Consider the following 8638-nt stretch of genomic DNA (forward strand, 5'->3'; position numbering starts at 1 on the left):
ATATATTGCCTAAGTGGTTTCGCGTTGAAAAACCGTGCTAATAGATCGCGGTCGTCACATCGAAATTCTCCAGTCGTTGTCTAAATGCCCACGAACAGAGAAAGCCGCCTAAATCTTTTTGAAACTAGTTTGACCTCCAGCTGGGCCACTCCCTGACCTGTGTCAAATACTCCTCATGGTTCTTGGATGACCATGCGTTACGGTCTAGGGTGAAGGCCTCTTGAATAGCTAGCATAACTCAAGATTAATCTGGATGTATGAGGGTCACCTATGAGCCCGGTGCGTCACAGGGGAAGACACACCCTCGGGGGTGACGTAGGCTGCATCGCGTATTGTTCACGTGTACGCGAACACATAGATTCATTTTTTCCGGATCATCATGTTGAAGTGTTACAAACAATGCGAATACAAACGTAGAAGTTACTAAGCCGATTCTCCACCCCCACAAGATGGATCCATATTCAGGGCCGCTTTTTTTCTTTTTTTACTAGCTTATTAACTATCCCACCTGTAAAGGTATTTGCGTGTACGTTGAAACTTTTATTTAGTTCTTTGTTTAATTTTTGATCATGATTTTAAATGTCTATTACATTACTGAAATGACAAATCTTTCATTAATGTTGCGAGTCTCTTGGATCTATGACAAACTGCCATTTTAAGTGTGACCTGTAGGCCAAAATATTTGCTCAATTTCTGCATAAGTTATTGCTTTCTGCATCTGGACAAACGCTTCGTCGCGTCGTTACCATCTATCTAAAAAAGCAGGATGTAACCTGTAGCCACCAATAAGGCACCATTTCCCAGGGCCGAACAATAGTAGTCATTTACTTGCGACTCATACTCATTTCTATCTATTATTTATTGTGTTCCTAATTCAAGTTTTCTTCTAGTTTAAATAGCTTTGGTCCACGTATGGTCCTCACCGTCAGGGTTAATCAGTATAAGAATAAAGGCACTTTTTCAAGCTGAATATATAACATAAGGAATGACACCATTGGAGCTTTAGCGCTAGCTGGAAGTCAGCTTGATCGGTAAACAAACGCGACTTGACCCTTATAGGCCAAGACTAGTCACGACTTAGTTAGTCGTCGTAGCGGTGGCATAAGGCCGAGCTCAGAGTATGAATTATGTTAATACCATTCGTCGACGACTTAGGCTGCCAAGAACCTACTTTTAGGACCCGCTACCTACCTTCGTTCGTAGTCTAATATAGTGTTGTCGAAAAATTATCTATTTCTTCTATTTAATTGCACTTCTCGTTTATGCTCGGTAGGTGAATGTACCCCTTCGGGTATCGAATGAGTAAAGCGGCCTATGAATAGTTTTTTGGTTCTACGTTGTTTTTGGAAAGTTGAGGTCGTAATGACACATTCCCGATCGGTAGACGCCGGGTGGATTGGTTACGGAGATACAATATAAAAAATGCCCCTTTAAAATATTATCGCCAAACTCGTTCGCTAGTATATGTATTGAAGGGACTTCGATACCGAGACAAAATTAGTATATGTATCTAGTGGCCTCTTGGCGATTCTGCGACATCCGCTATGGAATTGTGGGCCCTTATTTTGTTGCAGAAATAAACAGTACCATTGCTGTCACCAGGGCACACATAGACTCATCGACGTATTTGAAGCGTTTTTAGCGTCGAAATATTCGTTGCTATCGTTGTAACATTTCAGAAAGTCTAACAGACTCGGCAGGCTCAAAAATTGAGTCACTGAACGTGACCTTTGCAACTCAAGGCGATGTCATAGAATCAACGAAAGGCTCGCAGCTGAAAGTATGTTCAGTCAGCCGATGTTTTTCTCTATCGTTATTATGGCGATTATTGAACTATCATAAATAGCTTAAAATAGTTGATCCTGGAACAACAATTCCGGCTTTATCGTCAAAGTTGGCTTTCTTAAAGTGCACGGTTGGCCTTCCCTTCTGCAGGAAATTGGCAGATTGGCCTACTTTTCACACTAGACCTTCAGCAAAAACCTATATTGCCAAGGACTCCGATCTGAAACCCATTTTCTACAGGTAAGTTCAAAAAGTGTAGTGTAACTAGAATTTTTTTTTTTCTAAACAGACCAGAAACCAACAAAGCTTCGGACACCGTCGTTCCCGCCGATAATACTTTATTGTCTGTTATGATTACGCAGATCATAAACCTCGCCCGCAATAGGGGCACAAGTGCTCCTGTGGGCATTGTGGAAACCCTGCAGTATATATCGCGCTTAGGTCTATTGAGGACTAAGGTTCTCTAACGGTCGTCTTATTTTACTGTAATTGAATATTACATAACATACATCATATCTGGCTCACAAAGGTGTCCCTAACTGTGAAAATTTCCAAAAATAATGTCCATACTTTGTTTTAGGTTGAGGTATTATGATATCTAATCCTAATGTTAGCATTTCCAAGCTGATTTTGTTAGAGACAACAGACTGTTGTTAAGCTTAAAGAACGAATTTGGTTGCCTGCGCAGTTTATTGCTTACTTTTTTAAATTTCACCTCCATTGATCTCATGGTATGAGTAACACATGAGAGGTATTCATCGACTCTCATCGACGTTGGCTGCATAGTTTCTTGACGCCACACCATGCCATCGCCCCCTGGCCGACAGTATCGCTCATTTTCTGTTGCAGCTGCCGCCGCTGCTGTTATATCTGTTTGTCCTTTCAATCCCGGATGTCCGCTGCGCGCTCGGTAGTCGTAGCGGTTGTAGGGGGCATTTCTGTAGATACTACGCTTTATATCATGGGAAGGACCAGCAGCGGCGACAGCACCTTCCCCTTCATCTCCTCGATCCACAGCCGCCATAGTGGATTTGCCATTCTGCATCGCCCCGATTCTACGGGTCCCCCCCGTTCCCCTCGGGCATTTGCTCTCGCTACCGCTATTTCACTGGTTTCTCCCTTTTATCGACGGCCGAATCGTGACCTCGGGGCCCGATGTTCTACCAACAACAACAAGTCAACCGGGCTTTTGCTGGTTCATTCGTGGTAACGGCAGCAGCAGCCGTCGATGAATGCTACGGTAATAATAGTCACTACATAGTGTAATACGTACGGAGCCAATAACAACAGAGGTCGGTGAACAACTATACTGCAATTTACGAAGCACTCACTTCTGCGGCTCGCCTGGTTTACTCTGTGCAACAAAATATTATCTGTCACAATTGAAAACCTTGTTCCGCGCAGGGCACTTGTAAAGCAGGAGTGCATGACAACTAAGCTCGAATCAATGTTAGATAATGATTTGGACATTTACTCCTTTGCGGCAGCAGATGCTACATAAGAAACTCGTTCTAGTCTAATTTTTCTCCTGTGTGAGCTTTGTAAATTGTTTTGCCAGCGAGCAGAAGATATGGACTAAACTTTTTTAGTTGCTGCCTGCCAATATATCTGTCTCATAGGTGAGTCTCACCCTATCCAGCTGAATCTTCCCATGAAGTCGCACTCTGGGCGACCGCTGGGAGTTTGAGACTAATCGAGCTTTGCTCTATACTTATAATAATAGCGTCTGTGTAATAATATAAATCGTATGCGGCACCGCAAAAAAGTAAAACTTCGTATGTTCGTATAGAAGCAGCTTTCTGTCTGCTTTTAGTCTTAGCAGACTTAATAATCCAGTATTAGGCGTTCGGGAAGTAGTACCATTCAACTAAGATAACCATACGCTTGTCATTAACACGCACCGATGGGCGGCTAAAAGTACTGAGTGCTAGCCAGTAAGGTGTTTCGTCTCAAAGACATGCCTTGTGCTTGGAGCGAGTGTCATGCCGATAGATATCAGTAGGGCCAAATGGGTCAAACGGCACTAATGCACACTGGTCCCAAGTACGGGTGACCATTACCGCTGTCATGTGTCCATAGTATCTCTACTACTAATAACGTCGATGGTGTGACGTTGCTATGAGCTGGTAGCAGCGCCTGTAATAACCGAACGTTGTAAAAATTGGCGGCCCTCGTTTACTTTGCCGCCCATCTAAATCGCTACGGCTATTGTCTAGAATACCAAACGGCTAGTACATGCATGTACAGATGTATATATATATATATATATATATATATATATATAGATTAATGTATCCTGTACCTAAGGTAAGGAAAGGATAATGGAAGGTCACAACCTGCGACGACGTGTGAACCTCGTATCGCTCACACGTTTTGCGCGACGATGTTCCGCCAGTCATCCGCGCCAGTCCATCGGTGCTCGCAATAACAATCGCTCACGCGTTAACGAATTCTAACATATTTCTTCGTTGAAAATTTCCATAATGTGATACAGGGAAATATGAATGAACTATAAATTGTACTATACAGGGTTAGATAATGGATGAGCGCCGGCTCTCGTCTGCGGATCGAGAATACAGGATTGGGACTCGACATGTAGCAGTATAATCTATGTGAACTCATTAACGTGTTTGTATCACAGAAAAACTCGGAAAGTTCTGCATGGCAGAAATCGAGGCTCCGGATATGTGCCGGCATGTACGGATGGCTGTCTGTGTGTCTGTCTGAGGAACTTAACCGATCTGCTATCGGCAAAAGAACGATACCTGGGACATGGGTCGCGCTAAATCATACGTACACTATATTTACGTTTTGATAGAAGCAGCATGCAACGCTTATTGGCACCAGATCACAGTCGCATTGGCCACCAATTGGAATAAAGCTAGCAGCATATAATGAACAGTAATCTTTGGGTGTTTCCTCTAGTGTGATGCAGTGAGTTTGACCGATATAAAGCTGTTCTTCACGTTGAAAAGCTATCTCAAATGATTCGGTCCATCTATGAATAGTGTGATACTGCTGTTCGCCTCGATATGAACTAAATACGTAGAAAACCCCCAATAACCGTTGTTTCTCTTCACGACCAAGTGGACGTGGCCATTAGCCGATGAGCATCAAGCTGAGGTTCCATTAGGGAAAAGCCATTGTCTCACGGACTTCTCAGTGGCTAAAGGGCCGGACTAACAGCGTTACGATTTTAATGTATTTTTATGTAATTATTCTGTCCTGATTCATTTCATTGGTCCTTTCTAGCCAAATTGTTGTTGAATCACTCCAAGCAGATAATCTGGTTTTGGCCTATACCACATTTTTTTAGTTGATGAACTATTCACGAGATACCGTTATATATGTATATTCCTAAATAGGCATTTTTTTAAAAGATAAACATTTTTCCAAAATTTGGCGGTTACCAAGAATGTTCTTTCAACGCAAAAATCAACTTACTGATCATATTCGGTGATCAGCCTCTTTTCATCTATGTAGATATATATTTTTTATTGATTACATCTATAGTTATCAGCGAGGGCTGTCAATGATTTTTCTATCCTTCATTGATTTTAAACTCTATTTATTTCTATATTTTTTTATTTATTTTCACATCATTAATTATATAGACAATGAAGCAGACGCGTTCGTCTGCTCTGTTCGTCTCACTGTCCAAAATAACACCACTAGGTTGTATCAGCGGTCAAAAGCCTTCGTTGGGATGCAGTTGAGCCTACGCAGACCGTTTGGGCGCTGTCAGAGAACCAAATGCAGTCGATTGACAAACTTCAGGTACGGTAGTGCCCTTAGGACACGCGTCTGCGTTCGAGCGTATGTCCGGCTAAAAATATAACTGCCGACATCCTTAATTGATCGTAATTTTTTCAGCCTCGGTCGTATCTGCCCTCGGCCTGGCCGTTATCTTCATCGACTCTTCAAATGGATCACCGCTTAACAGGGCAATTTAGAAGTGATCTAACAACGGCAGCGCAGACGAAATGATAATCGGAGCACACAATTTTACCGCGGCTGACGGGCGGCAATGACTCTTTCGTTATTTGGTGGAAACGCCCGTTTGTTTTACCCAATTTCATTCGGGCTAAGCTAAAGTGAGCTGACATTTTGGGCTGAAAAACATAAAACAAGTTTGATCTGAACGTTTTACTTTGGTCTGTCGAACTAATCTGGCCGGCGGACGCCAGGTGCGAAGAGCGTTCGCGACAGAGGCACATTGGGCCAAGCGATAAGCACTATACGAAGTAGCTGCATTTACCTTGAATGGCCTAAACTATCGCAGAAGTCTGTCTCTCTGTGAGCGGTAGACTAAAGATCAAAAGGAAAACACATAAATCGACACTGAACGGGCTACAGGAGATCGAAAGGTCTAGTCTGAGCAAGGTTTATGAGCGGGACAGCTACTGTCTGCGGGAAATTCGCGGGTTTCGTCTTGGCTACATCATAACGATGTTACTGTGACAACAGCGGCAGCGACACCAAAGAAGATCAGATCTTGGCACGATTTGATGCAAGACTTTTGACAATTTGTTTGTTTTTGTGCAGGTACGAGCGGCATATACCATAGGGAGAGCCGAAACTGTTTGCTTCATTTACGAAGGTCCTTAAAAGGTCGGAAGCGGTGGTGAAATAGGGGGTGTGCTCAATTCGATGTTTGCGATAAGAATTGACCACGTGACTACTACAGGTAGGTCGGCCAGGGCCAAAAAGCATGCAGCACGTGTTGCTATTGGCGATTCAAGCCGGTCATGTTACTTTGAGCAAAAAAATTGTACTGTTAGTGCCTATAGGCTGCTGTTGTTCAACAAAGAAAAATTAACGTGTAGTGCACCATCGTTCATCGTTCTCTGTGCACGCAGAAAACAGGACTGTGTACTGGTTTCTGGTAAAACTGGACAACATTAAAAACAATGGCTCAATGAAGAAAGTTTTTTTACTAGAAATGGACGGAAAAACGTACAATGCCTCAGCTTTTGATTTAAACTTCGCCCAAACAATCTTCGCGATATGAGGTAAATCACCCTTTGTAGTCTTGATAATTATCATGCTAATACTGAAAGTATTTGCACATACAGGAATGTCTTAGTTCATTAGCTGGCGCGGTTGTGTGCGAAAGTTAGCCCGCACATAAAGCTACTACAGGATACAGTCAAAAATTACTTTATGTATATACCCTTTCGAACTTCATCTCTGCCCATTACCTCAGGTGTCTGTAGGCAAATGCCGATCGTACCTTGAGTTCCAAGTCGATTCCGAAATGACGTACCAGCACGCACCTACGAAGATCTAGATGACTCTATTCAGGGTCAGTTCCTTGAGGCTGCAGTTGGTCCATACATACAGACCAAGACGTCAATAGAAAATAGCTTCGATTGCTCTGTTTTTTGAAGGATACGAATAATGAGGACTCTATTATTTTTCTATCACCGCATTTCTCCTAAAATAGCATACTCCGCCCCCTGGACCGAAAGTAAAACGTTAATATATAGTTGTCGTTCACTACTAGCAACAATATTTCTTCTCCACATTGTCATAGTCTCAACGCGCATAATGAAGCTATACGGTGCTAAGGCGCGCTTGTGTCAACGATAACAACAAAATCTCGTTCACCAGCGCTTCGTACTTGAGGTTCTTTCCCCTTCTCAGCTATGTACACACATAATCTTGACGACGATAACAACGTCTCCGTTCACAACGACAGTCAGCGTCGGTTTACTGATGGCTCGTCCGATACCTTGGCAGCAGCAGCAGCAGCAGCAGTCCCGGCTTCATAACAACTCGCCTTCGTTTTCGCTATACGAAAAAGAAAGGATAAGAGATACTCCTTCATTGACTATTCGGTCAGAGCTGATCCAAGAAGGGCCGGGCTAAACAGACACTCCCTTCGCACCGCCAATGAGTATTGTCTTGTGCTCTATCGGATACGAGCCGTGTCGGCAGTATCGTAAAACGGCCATTGTTGCTCTGACTACATAGCTGTCCTGGCTCGGGCGACGAACGACCAGCGCCCTCCTTCTCTTTGCCAATATTGGCACCAGGCCCCAGAAGTGATGGTAACGATGTCAGAGACAGCTGCGATATCAACAGTTTGATTTGCGTCAGAGACGCAGCAGTATCTATGGTATCGAGAGCAAGCGATGGCGAATGTGGCCGTTGTTGACGCCAACGCTAAAGTAAACGTTGGCGCCTCACCGTAGCATTCGACCGACGCCATCGAAAGAGACGACCATAGCCAAATAAAAGCAATTTCTTCTGCCGACGTTGTTGCTTCTCTTCATTTACTTCTATTCGTTGTCCGCTCTTATAGCCGATGGTAATGCCGCTGCCGTTGGCGTTGCCTCGCTGTCCGCTATCGCGATGGCCCGCGTTCACTCAAAACAACGACAGTGTAGATACGTACTCACAATCATATACACGTATACACAGAAGGTGCCAACAAAGCGCTGTCGAATTTAAAACCAGATTCAGCACTGGCCTATCAATTTAGGCAACAGATCCCGAACAGCTATTCGTACTACGCGATAATTGAAACAATATTGAGACGACAATAGTGACTACAGGAATTATTGTCCTTAATAGGCGGAATATTTAAAATGAAGGCAAAAAACACAGCATACACTAGCAGACGACGATGGACGGTTTGAGTCCGGAATTCACGTTCATCAACTGAAGTCAAAATACAAACGTGCAGCATGACACATACACCATCTAACTTGATACATTTCAACTATGTACGAGTCGATTCTTTTGTTGGCGTTCTCGTCTCCTCTGTACCTCACTTCTGCCAACCCCATATCAGCACATACTCATCCATAGCTAATAGACCTAATAAGACGAGTTTTTATACAGTTGT

The 8638-nt window shown here is 43.4% G+C and overlaps 1 long non-coding RNA gene across 1 annotated transcript; it reads left to right on the forward strand.

Annotated features, from left to right (window-relative positions):
• The first annotated feature begins 5402 nt into the window (after positions 1–5402).
• On the forward strand, positions 5403–6732 carry LOC147757489 (uncharacterized). The gene is made up of 2 exons (XR_015321825.1): positions 5403–5562; positions 5659–6732. It is a non-coding gene; the product is annotated as an uncharacterized LOC147757489 (long non-coding RNA).
• Positions 6733–8638: the final 1906 nt, after the last annotated feature.

This window comes from Varroa destructor, unplaced genomic scaffold, assembly GCF_002443255.2.
Source record: "Varroa destructor unplaced genomic scaffold, Vdes_3.0 BEIS01000002.1, whole genome shotgun sequence".
Lineage (NCBI taxonomy): Eukaryota > Metazoa > Arthropoda > Arachnida > Mesostigmata > Varroidae > Varroa > Varroa destructor.